The following is a 20,199-nucleotide window of genomic DNA, read 5'->3' as shown; positions in this document are numbered from 1 at the left end:
TGTAAATATTTGCTAACAATTTCACTGGGACTGAGTCAATGGTAGAATCAAGTGGCATGTCAAGAGAGACCCTGCTCTAGGTTGACCAAGATCAATTTCACTTGAATAGTACTGGAATGACTATACTAAGTTATCATACCTACTGGACTTCACAACTGGTATAGGTGTAGTGAGTTGCCCAAAGCCCAACGTTAGACGGAATTCAATTCTATGGTCGCTGATAACATTTAAGACCATTTACTATCCAACAAGTTTAAAATGTATCAGAATTAATATTTGGTATGCAGCCCACTAATTTTTCCAAAAGGAAATTCTGACAAAAGCTGTACTAAAATTCAGCTCAGCTTGGTTTATATCCCATTATCTCTCAATGTGGTCACATTTTTTTTTTTTTTTTTTTTTTTTTAAGGAAATAGGTTAGTCTTGCCTGCATCATTTTTAGTGAACTGATGTTTGTCCTCACAATTTGCCACATTCTTTGCTCACGTTCCAAAGCTTCTCTAGTCAACAGCCTGCCCTAGAATTTTGGTCAAGTGCAGTTAAAATTAAGTTCCTGTCTATAGTTCCCAGAATTTGCTGTTTAAAAAAAAATCATTAAAATGTTTATTTGCCTCTAGCATTCTGGCATGGAGATCATTCCTGAAACAGTCTCAAAGATTACAAACAGCTTTGCTTAACAACAGAATATGGGATCCATGTCCACACCCACACCCATGTTGTTATTCTCCCCCTCTTCCCTTCCCTATCAGTCTGGGGAGAAATAAATTTCTCTTTCCACACAGAACACTGCGGCTCATCTGTCATTTCCCTTTTCACCTGCTGAAATGAAGCAGTTCCCTTCCTCTTCATGCCCGACATGTGAGCCTGAAGACAGGTCCTCTTGTTTCTTGAAGAGTCAGATGCCAGATGGACTCCACCATAAGGCCAGCCCCCATGCAGTTTTGGAAGAGGAAGTATGAGATGCAGAGACAAGGATTTCTGTACAGAGTCCTGAGTTTTGGTCTCAGCTGTGTTATCAATGCTGTACTCTGACCCTTACGCAGTTGAACCATTTTCTGCTGCTGTTAATCTAAAAACTACAGCTAATACTACCTTCCCCACTGAATTCACAGGATGGTTGAGAAAATCAAGAGAAGACAATGCTAAGAAAAAATATAAATTGTGTCTTTGATGTATAAGGTTAGAATAATTCAAACTCACAGTTCAGGCCTTGGGTCTGTGCTGTGCCCACTGGCCTCCCTCATTCTCTGTCTAGATTGTGGTGTTGGCTTCATTTGGCTCTCCCAGCTATTTCCAATCTCAATCTGTTCCCACCCTCTCAGTCCTGAACTTCCCCAATTACTGGTCCTCATCCTGACACACTGCCTTGCACATTCTCAGCAAGATGATTACTCACTAATTGGGAAAACAATCCAACTTGTGAGGGAATGGGTCATAACTTGTTCCCTCTCCAGGCAACAAACAGCAATCCCTGGACCACCATGGAAGTTATGTTCATGAAAATTACCAGAGTTGACAAAACCATGCTCAGCAATGTCAAGGTCTTCTAACAAAGAGGAGATTGGAGGGAAGTAGCATTACAAATAAATGCTTTAATATACATTTTTTAAACACAAAAAGAAAATGATTCTAGAAGGCATCTACTTCCAGATTACATTCATCTATGCTTAAAATCTTCTTCCAATATCTTCTTAAGTGTTTAAGAAATATTGCTGTCAACTTCTAAGGCAGATTCTTCCTCTAGTTTTCTGTTATGCAAAACCTCGATTTTCTAAAATTATGGTCACAAATTGAAAGTCTGTCTGTTGAATCTGGCCCAAAAGATTTTTTTTTTCCTCACACAGTATTTAAAAAATTTTTAATTTGAACGACTTTAGACGTTCTTTCCTAATTGCCACAGTCTACGCCACTCTCTACTATTCACCCCTGGTGACGTGTATATTAGCATAAAGAACACAAATAATTGGAAATTTAGGGGCTAGTTCAACTAAGACATAAATTAGAAGTAAAATGTTGTTTCAGCTCTCCCGTGTGTTAGCATTATGATCTTGTTCTCCTCCCTTCTCTCTAAGTCTCAGTTTCTTCTTCTGTATAATGTAGGGATCATCATCTTCTCTCCAGAATTGATGTGAGGGTCACATAAAATAATGCCCATGAATGCAATTCATATACTATAGTAAAGTATACTATACTATACTATAGTATACTTTACTATAGTAAAGTATACTATAAATGCAGAGTATTTTTAAATAACAGCTCCCATCCAGTATAACTCTCCCTCTGTATACACTTATTCGAATATCCTGCATCCTATCACCATCTGCCAACCAAACTTTGTAAGTTGAAGAAATATAGGAGTAGAAGACAAAGGGTCACTTACCTTGGTAGTTAATGTACTATATGGATTCTGTTTATATAGGACTGTCTACAATTTTTCAGTCTAAAAATTACTCTGCACAGTTGCTTAATGGCTCTTTTATCTTCTCTTTAATCACATCTAGAACTTCTCACCATTCCCCCATTAGAGTTCCCATTTGTCTCTTTGATCATTCTCCTGATCTTTATTTGTATGCAGAGCTGTACACGACACATACTATAGTTCTGTATCTCTGGGCTAACTGATAGCAATTGAGGCCAAATGTACCAAACAGCCAAGCCAATGGTAGAAAAATCACATTATCCTAACTACATAAAACATACTTGCTTGTATATGTTTGAGCATGTGTGTATATATATATATATATATATATATATATATATATATATATATATATATATATATTTAGATAGGCACAGAACAACAGTAAAAATGGCACATTCACTGCTATGTTGGAGATACTTTCATTAGAGCAGCGGCTCTCAATCTGGCTTAAGAAGCTTAATAAAATATATACAGATCCTTGGACTCTAACACCAGAGCTTCTGATGTAATTTGTCAGGGTGATGTCTAGACACTAGTTTGTTTCACACAGCTCCTCTCCCCCAAGTGCATCTAGTGAGCAGCTAGTACTGAGAACAACAGGAATAAATCGTGGAACTAGTCCTGTCTTACACGCAACCGAGTCTTGCTGTGTGTCGCTCAATGAAAATTCTGCCTTTTCTTAATAAAGATATTTCCCCCTGGAATTACAAATATTAATAATCTGCTTCCTCTACAAATTCTGCTCCCAGGAATCAGTCTTAGAGAAACACAACTCTAATGTGTAAAGACAGAGATTCAAGGTGACACTGTGAGTAACAGCGGATACTGGAAGCAATCCCAATGCTCATCCATAGAGGATCAATCAAATAATAATAAGGCACAGGGAATTCCCTGGTGGTCCAGTGATTAGGACTCTGCACTTCCAGTGCTGGGGGCCCGGGTTCAAATCCTGGTCGGGGAACTACGATCCCACAAGCTGCATGGTACAGCCAAATAATAATAATAATAATAATAATGATGCACAGCCAATACAATACACAGCCCTTAAAAAGAATGGCCTAAGTCTGGAAGTCTACCCTGACAGAAATGTACCCAGAATACATTTTTAAATGAACAAAAGCAAGATGCAGGATAATATGTACACAAGATACATTTTTGTATCAACCTCTCGCCCTCAAATGAGATGACTAACACAAATTGTAGAATCGCAATCAATGGTTCTTCAATTAGCAGAAAAAATTCTACACAGACAAAGGTCAAGTTGTTTAAGGAGTTAGAAGAGATGGGGAAAGGAAGACATCTACTTTTCACTTTACATTCCTCTTTATTAGTTAAATGTTTATAAACAGAATATAATATGTTTATAAGTTTTAAAAGAGAGGAAAAATATTCACCAGTCATTCTCTCTCCCCTCACACACAACTGCCTTCCAACCCAAATGTTAATCTGGCTGTTTTAAAAAAGAAATTGATGGATGCTATACTAGTTGGCTTTTTCTGCAGATCAAAAACACCCTGCCCTCTTTCCCATTCAGCATTCCATTAAAGTGTAACAGAGCCAAGTCCTGTGTGTGGGAAAGTGTGTCTTTATGTGTGTGTATCCCCTTGTAGTTACGATGTCCCCTCCCTTTGGTAACAATTTAACACCCACATGCATCCTCAGGAAGGTGAAAAGGGAAAGACAAGAATAAAAAAAACATGTTTAAGAAATGTTAACTAGCTCCCACTTCCAAAATTCTTTTCCCTCACATTAAAAAAAGGCATCGTGCATGTTTCCATAAGTGTCTGGTGGCTTTAATAAAATGAGTGGTGATACTGTCCATAGAAAAAGTGGGGAGCTGGCAGCACGCTTTCCGTCGGAAATGAGGCACTGTGCTGGGAATAACACTGGATTTTACAACATAAATTTAAAAGTCATCATGCTTAATTCTGTATCCTTTTCATAATTCCTACAGGAGTCCTGTGGCCATTTTGAAATGTTAGAGTCCTAGGAAAAGAAAAATCATGGAATTTCCATATTCATGGAAAACCAGCAACTTCTCAGATGATTAAAAAAATCAAGATTCCATTCACAAAGAGAAAGTAGGCAATTTCCTATAATTTTATATTTGAATCTTCAACTTGCATCTCCAGTAGACTTAACTGGCAAAGCACAAATTCTAATCACCAGTACGTTTTAAGGTGTTTCAAGTGAAAGAAACAAGCTTGGGGGACTCATGGTGATATTTGAGAGGCATTTCTGAATGTGCTGTGGTACAATGCTTTTAGTTAGCCTGTTTTGATCATCTCTCTCCCTCTGAAGGAAGGAACAAGTAAGTAAAATAGAATACAATCATATAAAATACAGAATCCTTAGACGATATAAATTTTAATACTAGCTTTACCCTCAAGTCCCTGTGTATCCTCAAGCATATTACTAAAACTTTGTGTCATAGTCTTAAGATCCCCTAAAACATGAATAAAAATACCTGCCCATTTGGTAGAGTTGTTATGGGGATAAATGGAAGGATATACAATAAAGCATTTTTAAAAGTTGAGGGACTACTAACAGGGGCGGCATAGTGTAAATGCAAATGATACAAACTAAAACTCAACTATGTCAGGTAACTTCTACAAGCTTGTTTCTTCATCTGTGAAATGGGATGATGAACCAATAATTAAATCAACAAATATTTAATGTCCTCAACTTGCCAGGCACTGTTTTAGCCGCTGGGAAGGATAATTGTTCTGTTCTGCCTACTCACAGGGATATTATGGTATCAGTAAAGCAACATCCGTAAAATACTTTGGAAACCATGAAGTGCTGTGCCCTCGTACAAGATTATTATTCACGATTTTTTTTTCATCTTTTCACTCATTTAAAAATAAATTTGTTGAGTACTTGCTAGTTAAAAGCAACAAATCAGACAAATTCTGCTCTGAGAGCTTAAAGTCTACTGTGGTGGCTGAACAGAGAGCGACAAGCTGCTTCCTGGGCGACTGTAGAGAAATATGCAGCTCAGGAAGGATTCCTGCAGGAGAATGGTTTAGCCTGACCTGATGCTGCTGCAGAGATACCTATCAACCCACTAGTACTGCATCCATTCAACAGATACCTACCGAGCACTTTGTGCCAGCTCCTGTGCTACCCACTGTCAGGCATAAATTCCCCAAGAAAACACACATGGTTTTTGCCTACATGGAATTTAAACCATACATTTGCTCCCAGTGCTTGCAAGCACAGGCTTTTTATCTGGACTTATAAAACACTTCTCCTCTACGTGGGCTAGACCCTGTGATGTGCCGATAAACCAGCTCTGGGGGGAAAGGGAAAGAAGGAGCCTGGATTTGTAACACTAGCCGATTTCCATGGTATAAATACTTCCACTATAGATAATTTCAAGCTACCAATGGTTTGACAGGAGGCTCAAAACATTCCTGAATACTTAATCACTGGTTTTCATAAGCCGTTATGAGCCAGCTCTAGCACACTATTGAAAACCAAAGGATTTTTGTGGCCTATTTAGCCCAAGAAATGGCAACATTTGTTAGATTCCTGATGAGCATCCACCAAATTCCTCTTAATTCCAGTCTCAATTCTTCCTCAAGAAACTACAAAGACCTTTTAAGATGTTCTCCAAAATCCACAGGGCAATAGCCAGGGTGATTCCAGACTCGCCCTTCATCCTGCAAACAGAAATGCCCAACTAGGCTAAAGAGTGTTCTTCGGAATGCTGAAATACCATCTTACAAAAGAAAAACAAACAAAAAATCTGCACATAACCCTTTCAACCTTATGGCATGATTTCTAAGTTAAAAAAAAAAAACAACAAAACTCAAGTGGTTAGGAAATAATTAATGTCATAGTAGGAAAGAAAAAAACAAACGAGGCCAAAAGAGAGAGGGATCCTGTCCATAAGTCCTTCACTTTGTAAACAGCTCTCACCGCACCGAAGACATGCTAGTTCAAGGGAACAAACTTTCCATACAAGTGTTGGGTGGGGCCCAAATGTCTTTACTCAAATGGAAAGCGATTTGCTATTTCACAAAGTATTCCAGACAAAAGTACATGCTCCATTAAACTTTACTTAACACCAAGTGCAATTGATAAATATTTGTGGAGAAGCTACATAGGAAAGACAGTGCCCTTGAGAGGTATGAAATACATTCCCTACCCTCCAGAAATTTGCAGTCTAGTTGGACTGAGTTTATGTATACTTGCAAAAGGATGGCTTGAGGGAGCAAAATTAGGCATTCCCCAGACTAGTGGCTTTCATGGGAAAGGCCAATGAATTCTAAACCCCTCCAGGCTGTTTTCCAGGCTGTTCACTGTCTGGTCTACCTACACCCTCTCCTAATCCCTTCCTTATACTTTCCACTACAGTCACAATAAATTTCTCCCAGTTCCTCAAGCAAGGCATGCTCTCTCCTCTCTATGGACCTTCACATATCCTGTTCCTTCTTCCTGGAACAGGCTCAACCATCACCATTCCTCCTTTCCCATAGCCCCTGCACACGGCTGTCTTGGAGTCAAACTTTAGATCTCAACCTAGCACTGCTATGTTGTTTTGTTTTGTTTCTTCCAAAAAGCCTTTCCTGACCAGACAATCTGTGTTTCGTGTTCCTCCTTTGGACTGCAAAGTTCTGTGTGACTTCTACCATCGCTGGCTATGTATCACACCTAATTCTAATTTCCTATGTACTCGCTTGTCCTCTGTGAGAGCTCATTTGTACCAAATACTGTGAAAAATATTTTACATTTATCATTATTATCACTACATTTAGCATTATTTCATTTGAGGCAAGCCTTTATTATACACCACTTTGCAGAAGAGGAAACTGGGGCTCAAAGAAGTTAAATAATTAGTCTACGGTAACAGTTCTAGTGTATCAGTCAAGACCTTTGGTTGCAGAACACAGTCGATTCAAGCAGGAAAATTTTATTAAAAGATAACTGTGTAGCTTACAGAAGCTCCTAGGGGGCCAGAGAACTGGGTTTGGGTACTACTAGCCAAGTATATGGACCCATCCCGGAGAAAGGCTGACTTACACCACCGACTCCATTGGCCATCAATCAGCATGTCTGACTCCAGGGACTGGAGACTGGAAATGGTGCTACAGCTGTATGGGCCAGACAGAAGCCTCCTTCACAATGAAGATCTGCTCTCGCTGCCCACAGCCACCACCTCCCATCGCTCAGGGCTTCCTCCAGTCTTGCACGGATGCCCTAACTGCAGTGGGGTCTGGGCAATGCCACTGTTAGCGTCCCAGTCTCTATAATAAGAACGGCAAACTATCAGGGCATAAAATGAGCACTGGGTGCGCTGTCTTATAGTAACAGCCACTTGCTTCACCCAGAGCATTCAAAGAGCTGCAGTCTAAACTCTGACTTCAAAGTCCACGAATTGAATTGCTACCCTACTCTACGCTGGTAGATGTCTGTTTGGGACGCCATGTCTCCCAGTCTATTCAGACCCATAAATGTTGGGTTGTGTGGTTCTTCCAGGCTTATTAGCAGAGGAACACCTAAGCTTTAGATCTTTGGACTCCTCGTAGCTCTTTTGTCTCTCCTGGAGATAAACACAAAATGTTTACTGAGTAATACAAGGTCAGGAGGAAGGAGCCATCACCCTGGGCTCAGGTAGCCAGAAATGGGAAATAGGGCATGATCTAGAAAAATGATTAGAATGAAAATGAACAAAGGTCAGTGACAGTGGCTACCATTCATTGGTTAGGCATCTGACAAGTATTAACTCTGATTCTCTCAGCAACCCAGCAAGGAAAACAGTATTACCCCCATTTTATAGATGAGGGAGACATCTGACCAAGGTCACACAATCAGTAAGTGCCAGAGGCAAGACTGGAAGGTCGCCTTCTCTGCTTCCAAGACTGTGCCTTCTTCTTAGGTGTTGATAATGACAAAGAGCACAGATTCTAGAGTCAGACTCAAAGATGCAAATCCCAACTTATAAGCTGTGTGGCCTTGGTTAATTCATTTAAGCTTGCTGGACCTCAATTTCCTCATCCATAAAATGGTGATATTTATCTCTATCTGATGGGGTTACTGAGACAATCAAAATAGATCATCTTACGTGAAGTCTCTGGCCTATAATCAGCACTGAATAAGACATTAGCTGCCAGTACTACTATTGTTGCTATTCTATTATTATTATATTATTACCCTGTGCTGCTGCCGCCCTGAAAAAAAAAAAAAAATGATATCCTAGGAAGGCAAATTGTATGTTGAATAAAAATGCTAGAGATGTGCATTTGCATGGCACATTCTTGGGGCCATGAGATCCTCCCTCCTGCTGGAGTGGAGAGTTCCTGCAAGGGAGTAGTGGGTGATAAGGCTGCAGATGGATGCCGAGCTGCATTGCACTGAAAGCTTTGAATTCCCTGGGAGATGGGCTCAACTGGGCCCTGGCAGAGACCTGCCTTGGGGGTGGTAGTCACAGAACTATTCCCAGCCACTGTGCTTCACATCCTCACCCCAACACAAAAGGGAAGGATGAGTGACACCTCAAACAACTTTGGAGAGTCTAACAACAATTTTCAACTTCAAACAGGCCACACATAAAAGTTGAAGACTTTTGCTACAAACCCAACCACTGGGAAATCACTGCCTGGCTGACATTAATTCCCCCAGTAACTGTGAAGCTGTTACTGAAAATGCAACTTTTTTTATTCTAAGTCCTTTAACATTTCAATCTAGGGCATGGGCAATGTGGAACAAATCCAGGTCAGGTCCTGCTTTTATCCCCAAACTGAGTATCAGTGTTAACTCCGCAAGCAATTAAGGCCCAGAGGTGAGGGCAGGGAGAAAGGGCAATAGGAAATTATTTAGATCCCACTAGAATTTGCTTTCTCTATGTTAGCATCAATATACAGCAGGTCACTATTATCACCATTGGTATTGGGTTTTTAAATTTTTAATCCCACATTATATTTTTATAGCATTTTAGAATCTATAAAGCTGATCCATGTATGTTATATTCTTTGATTTCATTTGATTTGGGAGGATTAAACAAGTTCAGTTTCAGAATGACAAGGTTAGGAATAGAAGGAAACTTCAAGGTCATTCTAGTTTTGTTTTAGGATGAGTCATTTCAGGAGAAGGTGTTGATCATGGCCTCGCTGCCAGGCAAGGCCAGAATGTGGAATAGCTTCCAGATCACCAAACTTCTAGATTCAAAAATTGAAACCATTCTCTAAGTATCAGTTATTGCAATGGTATGTGGCATTGGGGACTGGGGTAAAGGCGAAATCCTGATTTTAAAGGAGATTTCAGTCTAGTGGGAAAATAATCAGCTACCTAGGTAATTACAGCACTAGAGAACAGATGAGGTACAGTTCAGTGCAGACTGAGATAGAAATATCCGTGCTCAGGGTTTCAAACTGGTGCAAAAATATTCAGGGAACATACAGCTTTAGTGTTTTAGATAAATATGGCATAGGCCCATTTTTTTAAAAAAATTCACCTAAGGTAGAAAAGTACAAAGAAAGGTGGAATTTACTAAGTTGTCACTACTTTAAGATGAAACAATGTTAAAATCTTATTTAGCATCTTTCCAGACATCTCTCTGTAGCCATCTGATTTTGCATAGATATGAAGTATGGATACAGCTGTGGATACATGTATTCATATATGCAATCACACTATACATGCTGATCTGTAAACTCATTTTTTATTTTGCAATGTGACATGGACAAATGTTAATACTGTTAAAGAGTTAGCACATCATTTTTAGAGGTTGAATATTATTTCATTCTATGGATGTACCATATTTAACCAGTACCCTTTTGATGGTCATCTAGGTGCTTTGTACTTCTTTGTTATTATAAACAGTGATGTGATGTGGATCGTTACATGTGCACCTTGCATACTTAGGTGAATGCCTCCTTAGGATAAATTCATAGAAATAGGATTGCTCTGGATGAGCCACACTGCTGATATGATACAAATTGCTAAATTGCCTGAAGGGATACTTTTCGAATATTAAGTCCTAGACACCCAGTTGTGATGGAGACCTACCTGCCTTTTTAGCTCATCTTTAGCTCCCCTGATTCTGCAAAGAAGACTGGGGTAGGGAGAATGTGGAATGGGAAGCACATCATTATCTTGTGTAAGCCACACATCATTCTTGAGAAGTTGGTATCAACCTGTCTACTTTCTACCTGAAGATCTGGAAGCTCAGAAGCTGGGTAAATTTTTCAAAGAAAGAGAGAAGTCCAGCATTAAAACTTGGGCATTTGTGGTGCCACAAAATGTCCTGAGAACCTGGAGGATGAGTAATAAAAGTAGAGAGAAGGGGACACACTTCATCTACTTTGAATGTTTGCTCTCAACTCCACCGTCCCTCTGTTCTGTTCCTACTAACACCCATTAGAAACCAGTACTAAGGATGGGGGCTGTGCCAGCCCTCCCTTCATAAATGTCAGCTGCTGCTTTGGGCTCCTAAGTTTGACCTTTATCTTCCCCATGGGGCTGACTTTTTCATGAGTTTAGGTCTGAGAAACAAGTAAGTTTCCTACTTCACCAAGATCTTAAAATAGGAAAGATCAGCCAGAAGCTATGAGGGGAAGCTAGCCAAAGTGTATGTTTGCTGGAAATAAAACTAGTAGGCCCTCCACGGCCAAGGGGAATAGACTCGGGGGCATTTCTTCACCATCTGTTTCAGCCCCCAATGTGCCTTGATAGATGGTTTTTGCTTATTACCCATTACTCACCTCATCTCTCTCCTTGGACTCTGTTCCTTGAAATATGGTTCTTTCATTTGAATAGCAATGACTAAATGCATTGGAACTTACTTAAATACATTCTAAAAGCATTAAATTGGGAACACACAATTCAGCAATGTACCAATTGCCAAACTCTAGTAAAAGCTGAAGTGATTAAAACAATTTAATGCATGAAACACGCATTCAGGAAGGCAGAGAGTAAGTTTTTCCAGTGCAACGTCAGCCCGGTGGTTGATATTTCAGAAGAAGTGGGTGGAGGCCATTGCCAAGAGAAAGTGAAATAATTGATGAAGACCCAAAGGAAAATGCCCTTGATCTTGAAGTTATTACTTCATTTCATGAAATACCTTAAAAGTCAATGACAGGCTATAAAGTCAGAAAGTCAATTGTTTTTTTTTACCCCTTTGGATACAATTCCAATACGTGCATATAAACATGTCAGACAGTCCTCTAGGAAAAACAAAAAAAACCGAACTATAGCTTGGGGTCTGGGTCATGTTTTCAAATAGACTTATTATTCCTATTATGAAGTGGACACTCAGGTATTTGGCCCAGGACTTTTATCCTCACCCAAGTGACTGGGTGATTTATAACTTGCTGTCTACATTCTCATAGCTGTTTGGTCAATTTTAAAGCCTCAAACTAGGCTTGATGTTTACTTCATCAGGAAAACACACACACACACACACACACACACACACACACACACACACTCAGCAAATTCATGTCATACACTAACCACCATCTCAAAGTGCCTCTGCCCTGAAGCCAGATTCTACTTATAGCTCCCTCCCTTCCTTTCTTCTTTTCTTCCCCTTTCCTTCTTCCCCCCCCTTTCCTTCTTTCTTCTTTGCTTCCTTCCTTTTCTTATTTTTCTTCTGCTCCTTCTTACTCCTTCCTTTTCCTGCCCTTCTCTTTCACCTCCTCTCTCTTCCTTTTGATATCCACAATCAGAGAAATAAATGACTCACTTCATTTTGCCTTATTCCAAATGATTTCAACCTCTTTTGTGTTGTAAATAGTGCTGAACATCTTGGAGAAAATGTTTCTTGTTTGACAATACTGATCCTGATGCTTCCTGCTTCTTGTTAAGCCAAAAAAAGCTCCTCACCAACTGAAACCAGGGTGCATCAAGAAGCACAAAAATGAAATTAAAATCTTGTGCATTTTTCCAAACAGAAAAACATTGATCTGTTCATTCACAAATAAATATTTTTTAAGTTCTTGTGATGATAGGCCTTGTAACTCATGCTGGAGCTATATTTATGGACAAGAGAAAGATGACTCCTGACTTCGTTGAGCTTAGAATCAGTTGGTCAATACTTACCTTGAGAGTCAATGGTGTGGATAAGGTCTGTTACCACCCCAGGCATTTATTTCTCCATGTATATCACCATGGAGCCCATGGGGATTAACACCATCTTTAGCTCAAGAGGTAGACCCTGACTGGCCTAAAACAACTAATACAATCTCATTCCTATTGCTATAGTCATTGTATCAGGGATTGGTATATTAACTGTGTTGTCCCAATCAGACTGAGGACTCTTTCTTAATGATTAAGGAAGGAACACTAGCTCTTCTCTGTCTCTCCCTTCATTGCCCTCTGCCCCACTCCTGCTGGACATAAATGAAAAAGCAACTACCCATCCTGTAGCCATGAAATGGCAGACCTATGGGAAACATGGAAAGCAAAATAGAGAACAGAAGAAATCATGCCCTTGGTAACATGAGTAAACCACTGGGTCAAACCCCACCTGAAGCTCCTTGACTTTCAACTATTCCCTTTATCTGTATACAAGTTACAACTGAATTTTCTATCACTTATAGAAAAAAGAATACCAATACACACAGTGATGTCTTATTTCTTCAATAACTTTGAGAAATAAAATGCTCTACTCACACAAATGTTCCACCTAATTGATATGTGACACATTATATATCAAATCTATTTGATTTAAGCTGTTTTTGGTGGGAATTATTATAAATTATATTATGCTTCAGTACCTTAAGAATTATACCAAATAGAGGATTGCTAATGCTCTTATAATACTAAAAATCTCCTCCATGTTCCCATAGTATTCTGACACTTTCATAAACTATTGACATGGATTGGATTGTTGTCCACATGCTAAATATTTTTGAATACTGTCCTTTTTAAAAAGCTGCTTTCTGTAATTTTGCAGTTAACAATCCTAGCTTCCAGCTTCTGTTCTGTGTGAAGATCACCACGCCAGCCTTGACTAGCTATTCCTTCCCTGTAATTTATTGCTTATAAATCTGTTTTAAGCTAAGAAACCAAATAACTAAACCTGTTAGAATTGTGGCTAAAATAAGAGTGAATGGACAATCGCCTATGAATCACAGGCTCCTAATCCTGTTGTTGGAACTCTGAGGTTCCATATGAAAACCCCAGAAGCCCCTTAGAGGGGATAAGGAGTCATACAGCTGTGGAGTCTTGGGACTGCCAAATCCTGCTTTAATCAGTATATAAATCTCCATTTTTATGTATTACAAAACAGAAAAATAGGGTTCTGGAAAAGACTTCATTTGAAAAAAAAGGATTCAGTTGTTTAGGAACAAAAATGAAAATTATCCTCTCTATCAGTTTATATGACAGATTACCATCCTACCATTCTACTTGTTCTTTCCAGGTGAAAAACTTTCCATAGTAGAGAAATTCTTGTATGTGGAAACTTACCTGTACAGTTCCAGTGAGGGCAAGTGATAAAAGGACTACAATCTCTGCCTTGTAGACACCAATGGCTTAATTTAGTTTTACAAATGTTGTTTATTCAAATCTCACTTCAACAAGATTCATCTTTGCAAGGTCAACCTACCTACCTACCTAAGGAACACAAGTCTGTTGTGTTCCATTAAATCTAAGATGTCATCAGTTGTAAGATAGACCATTATTGTAGGTAACAGAAAGAAAGAAAGAAAGAAACAAAGAACTGCAATTAAATCATAAACCACAGATGCCTTTTGTGCACTACTTCACATTCAACAGTTTTGTGGAGACTTTGGCTCACTTCTATCTTGCTTTATGCTCCAGAATTTCTCTGACACTTCTCTGTGCGATGCCTGTAGTTTTGGTACTTGCACACTTGCAACAAAAGATGTGCAGAGCTCATGCCCCATGGGGCAACCTGTAACCAACAGTAAGCAATGTCCTCAGGCAGGTGGTTCTGAGCAACACTTTACAAAGGTCTCCACAGAAATTCCAGGATGATTTACTAGTCACCTACAGCCCTGGCCATTCAATAACACTACTTTGCGTTGACATTCTCTCCTTCCTTGTTCACTCACCCACTGCTGACCTTGGAGACTCATTCCCAAATAAACTATCTGCCTCAGGTGTTACAAATAGTAATTCTCAGGCATGCACTATGACTAGTAAAACACATCTCAATTTCTGAGATATTAAGTTGTAAATATATTTGCATCTTAGAATCATGAAATACAGTAATTTATGAGAAAAAGACCGAATTTGTTAAGTAAACAAACTGATATCAAGGACAAGCGCCTCACTCCAAAATAAATAAATTAATTAATTAATAAGCACTGTGATTTTCTTTGTAAATGGTTCTGCTTCAGTGCCTACAGCTTTGCATCTCTATCTACAGTCCTGGGCAATATTCCCTGCTGAGCCCAAGGAGTATGCTTTGCCTCTGTAAATTCCTCAGTCTTCAAAGAGAGACTGGATTATATTCACTTCACTCTGCAGAAAGGAAGGAAAGTCCATTAGAGACTTTCAAGATCTTTCTTTAAATCTGCTCCTAATTGGCTTAATAAATGGCACCTTCATCTACCCAGGTGTTCATAATAGAAACTGGACATCACCACTGATACCTCTTTCCAAGCCATGATACTCAATTCATTAGCAGTTATGTTGAGTCTGTCTCCTTAAAATGTCTCAAATCTGTACACTTCACCCTATCTTTTGCTGCATCCACCTATTCTACCTATTCCATGCTACCATTATCTTTTTACCTGGAAATTCACTGCATCTGAACTGGCCCCCACTTCTACTTTACTCTGCCTCAACACTTTTCATGTATTATTCATTCCTCCCTCCTTCCCTCCCTCCCCTCTTCCTTCCTTCCTTCTGTTCCTTCCCTTCCTTCCATCCATCCTCCCTTCTTTTATCAAGTACTTATTAAGTGTCTATGTGTCAGGCACTGTGCTTTTCTCTGTTACTGTTTTCATGATGCATCTTCTTTTCATCCTTTTATTTTTAACCTAGCTGTGATCTCATATTTAACTTATGTCTCTTATAATTGACACATAGATGAGTCTTTTAAAAATTCAATTATCTTGATTGTAATTATGACACTCACTGGCTTTTAGTTTTCTATTTTTCACATATTTTTATTTCTTTATCCATGCTTTCCTTCCTTCTTTTGAATTCCTCAAGGGTGTTTATACTCAATATTTTCTTCTCTATTAGCTTTTTAGTTATATATCCTTGTATTTTATTTTTAGTAATTATCCTAAACATTTCAATATGCAATCCTGAATTTAACAGTCTATGTTAAGTTAGTACTTTTTCCACTTCCTAAATAACAAAAGAAACATTAGCTTCATTACTTTTTTTTGCCCTTGCACCCTTTGTGTTATTGTTGACCTGTCCTTTTACTTTTATGATGTTATGAACTCCACAAGACAATTTTATTATTGTTGCTTAAAACAGATAGTATTTGTTTATATTTACTCATCTATTTACCACATATGGTGCTCTTCATTTCTTCCTGCTTCCACTAGGGATTTTTCTCCAGCCTGAAGAATTTCCTACAGTATTTCTTGGAATGCCTACTTGTTTGCAATGAATTCTCTAATATTTTGTTTGTCTAAAAAGGTCTTTCTTTATCATTCATTATAGAAGAACATTTTTACTGGGTATAGAAATACCGATTGGCAATTTTTTCCTCTCATCACTTTATTGATGTAATACCATTGTCTTCTGGCTCCAATAACATTTAATACAGTTAGTTATTGTTTCTTCTTTGAAGGTAATGTGTCTTTTTCTTCTGGCTGTTTTAAGGTTTTTTCCTTTGTCTTTTGACTGTTGACAGCTTAAATAAGATGTGCCTATGTAGTTTGTTTTGCTTTTATCTTCTTAAAGTGCATCGAGCTTCTTGAATCTGTGAGTTTTCATCAATTTTGAAAATTCTTGGCTATTTTCTACTCAAATATTTGCTTCTGCCTCACTGTTTTCTTTCCCTCTGGAATTCTAACTGCATGTATTATACCTTTTGGTTGTTTTCCATATGGTTCTTGTTCTTTCCATTCCTTTTTCTCTTTGTCTCAGTTTGGATATTGTCCATTAACCAGTTTTTGAGTTTACTAATTACATCTTCTGCTATGTCCAGACTCCTGTTTGAATGTTGTGTTTTGCAGTTCTAGAATGTCTACTTGATTCTTTTTATATACAGTTCTTCACTGAATTCTAAAATCTTTCTTTTTTTCATCTATCTTCTCAATTTTCCTTAGCACATTAATCATAGTCATTGTAAACTCCCTGTCTGCAAATTCTATTACCTTACCTGCAGGTCTGTTTCTATTGGCTGTTTTTTTTTTTTTCCTTGATTATTGCACAAATTTTCCTGCCTCTTTTGTGTCTAGTCATTTTTATTCTATGCTGAACATTGAGATAAAAGAACCATAGAGTCTTCATATGATATTTTCTACCAAAAGGGGTCCCCGTTTCCTCTGTTACACAGAGACGGTGAGGAGCTGATCACTATACTCCTATCATGGATCGATTGCGTTGTGATCGAGTTGCAGTTTTAGTAAGACTTATTGCATATTTGGCTCCTCAGGCATGCCCCTTCCAGGCTTTTGTTTGGGAACCTTGATGTCTCAATCTCCTCAACTCTGAAAGTATAAACTTTGTATACACTGAAGTTAATCAGCTCCACACCTTCTAGAAGTTACATATTTGGCAAATGTCTTGAGGAAGAGATGAGTTATGTATTTTTTGTAGCTGCCCCCCTCCCTACAGTGGGACTTTTTCTCCTAAACACCTAGGGTAACCAATTCATTCTGGTTTGCCTAGAACTCTCCTGGTTTTAAAACTTAAAGGTCCACATTCTGGGAACCCTCTGATTCCCAGATAGACTAAGACAACTGGTCACACAATAAGCACAGCAAGAGTGTGGGAGTTTTCACTTTTCTGTTCTCACCCAGCTGCCCAGTCTCCCATATCCTCCTAGAACTCAGCAAGTTTCCCTGTGTTTAGGGCTCCTCTATTTTCCAGTTTATCATGCCTGATCTTGACTTCCAAAACCTCTCCTGATTTATCTTTCCTCCATAAAATCCCTCCATTTGATTTAAGTCCAATCCTTAGGCCAATCTTAAAATTTGCAAATGCCTCCAGTTAAGAAAACTGCCAAGGACCATTGGATTTCCTATAAAGGGATCTTCCTTCTCTGGGGTTTTAGTTTATCTAGTTCCTGTTGCTCCTATAGCTCTCTTTTGTTCTGACAAGTTGATTTTTGTAATTTATTTTTTTCCTGGTTATTACAGTGGCAGTGTTTATCTACCATATTTCTGTTACAGCCAACTCTGAGGCAGGAGTCCATAGATTATATCTCTTAATATGTAAACTTGTTAGGTAAGGGCTGATATTATCCCTATAAAGGGATCAGGGAGGAGAAATGTTTCACAGGATCATGTAGCTTGTAAGAGTCTAGCTGGAATCCAAGACTGTCAAGCTCCAGAGCTTTTATTCCATAAACTATAATAATATCCTTCTAAAAACTATGAAACTGAGGTTTAGAAAACTTATTTGCCCAAGGGAAAGGTAGAAACAGAGCTAAGATTAAACCCCAGAGCTCCTGACTCTTGGTCCAGAGCTCCTTTCACAGCCACATAAGAGGATATCCAGCATCATATAAATCTGAAGAAACAGGTAATACTCTAGATATAAGTATTATACAAAGGAAAATTACATGCAACATATTTCATACATCATTAACTGACATCTTGTACATGCAGAATTTCACTCATTTATACTGTGCATACATTGTCACATTCTATCCAAGGGCTGATACCACATAAATATAACTTCAACAAAAATTATGTTAAAAATGTATGTTTTTAAAAAATCAATCAATAAAATACAGTCTTCAAATATGCTAGCTGCAATGCCTTTTTTTCCCAAGTGGGATTGCTTTTCCTAATAAAAAATCATAAGGGAAGATGGCAGGGTGGGAAGATGCCGAGTTAGCGTCTCCCCACAACTAGGGCACCTGCCAGCTGCTGGTGGGGGACCCTGACGCCCAAGGAAATGGGAGGAACCCCCAAGTGAACCGGTAGGATGTGGGGGGACTGAGGGAGGAGGAGAAGTGGAGGCCAGATAGGATCGGCGCCCATGAGGCCAGGGAGATCAGGAGAGGCAGGCAGGAGTGACCCTCCAGGAACAGCAAGAGAGGAGAGGAGGGCAATCGCCTGGCCCACTGGGGCTGGGGACCCTGCTGAGCTCCCAGGCTGGCACCCCCTCCCTCCAAAGCCCCCTCCAGGCTGCGTGGGTCCTGGGGGCACAGGAGGGAGGCCGGGGAGATCAGGAGAGGCAGGTGGGAGGGGCCATCCAGGACCAGAGGAGCAGGAGAGGAGAAGATCAACACTCAAGCCCAGGAAGCCTGATGGGCTCTCAGGTGAGGTCCCCTGCCCTCTGAGACCAGGGGAGGGTGGGGGGCATGCCTGGGCCCCTTCTGTTCCTTGAGCCTAAGCCCCACCCCCCACAGTTCCCAGGGCCTTTTCCAGTCCTGTGGGTCCTAAACATAGGCCCAGCCCACCACCCAAACCATGCCCTTGCTTAGGCCCCACCCTCCACAGCCAAGGTCTTCCCCACCCTTTTTTTTTTATTTTCCCTCCTCTTTTTTACTACAGTGGTACTGATGTACCTTCCGGTTGTTGATTCATCTATATTTTTATTTTTGTATTCTTTCTAACATATCTGTTAGTTTCCTAGTCTAATTTTATTTTTTACTTTGTTATTGTTCTCTCTCTTTTTTTTTTTGCCACCCCACATGGCTTGCGGCATCTTGATTCATGATCCAGGGGTCAGGTCAAAGCTCCTGTGGTGGGAGCTCTGAGTCCGAACCACTGGAATAACAGGGAACCTCAGACCCCAGAGAATATTCATCAGAGTAAGATCTCACAGGGGTCCTCATCTCAGCACTAAGACCCAGCTCTACCCAACAGCCTACCAACTCCAGTGTTGGAAGCCTCAGGCCAAACAACCAATAAGACAGGAACACAATCCTACTCATTAAAAAAAAAAAAAAAAAAAAAAGAGACAGCAAAAAAATATGTCACAGATGAAGGAGCAAGGTAAAAACCTGCAAGACCAAACAAATGAACAGAAAATAGGCAATCTACCTGAAAAAGAATTCAGACTAATGACAGTAAAGATGATCCAGAATCTCAGAAACAGAATGGAAGCAAAGATTGAGAGAATACAAGAAATGTTTAACAAAGATCTAGAAGAACTAAAGAACAAAAAAACAGAGCTGAACAACACAATAGCTGAAATGAAAAATACTCTAGAAGGAATCAATAACAGAATAACTGAGGCAGAAGAACGAGTAAGTGAGCTGGCAGACAAAATGGTGGAAGTAACTGCTGAGGAGCAGAATAAATAAAAAAGAGTGAAAAGAACTGAAGATAATCTCAGAGACGTCTGGGACAACACTAAACACACCAACATTTGAATTATAGGGATCCCAGAAGAAGAAGAGAAAAAGAAAGGGTCTGATAAAATATCTGAAGAGATTATAGTCAAAAACTTCCCTAACATGGGAAAGGAAATAGTGACCCAAGTCCAGAAAGCACAGAGAGTCCCATACAGGATAAACCCTAGGAAAAACACACCAAGACACATATTAATCAAACTAAGAAAAATTAAATTCAAAGAGAAAATATTAAAAGCAGCAAGGGAAAAACAAAAAATAACATACAAAGGAATCCCCATAAGGTTATCAGCTGATTTTTCAGAAGAAATTCTGCAGGCCAGAAGGAAGTGGCAGGATATACTTAAAGTGATGACAGAGAAAA

The 20,199-nt window shown here is 39.3% G+C and overlaps 1 long non-coding RNA gene across 5 annotated transcripts in view; it reads right to left on the bottom strand.

The window, feature by feature from the left end:
* The window catches only part of LOC309622884, a 745,101-nt gene that overhangs the window by 160,344 nt on the left and 564,558 nt on the right, over positions 1-20,199 (bottom strand). The gene's annotated exons all lie outside the window — the stretch shown is intronic.

The sequence above is a fragment of the Balaenoptera borealis genome (assembly GCF_965194805.1).
Source record: "Balaenoptera borealis genome assembly, chromosome: 2".
NCBI classification, from domain to species: domain Eukaryota; kingdom Metazoa; phylum Chordata; class Mammalia; order Artiodactyla; family Balaenopteridae; genus Balaenoptera; species Balaenoptera borealis.
The sequence above is the reverse complement of the archived record's forward strand: the minus strand, read 5'-3'. Positions and strand labels throughout refer to the sequence as shown.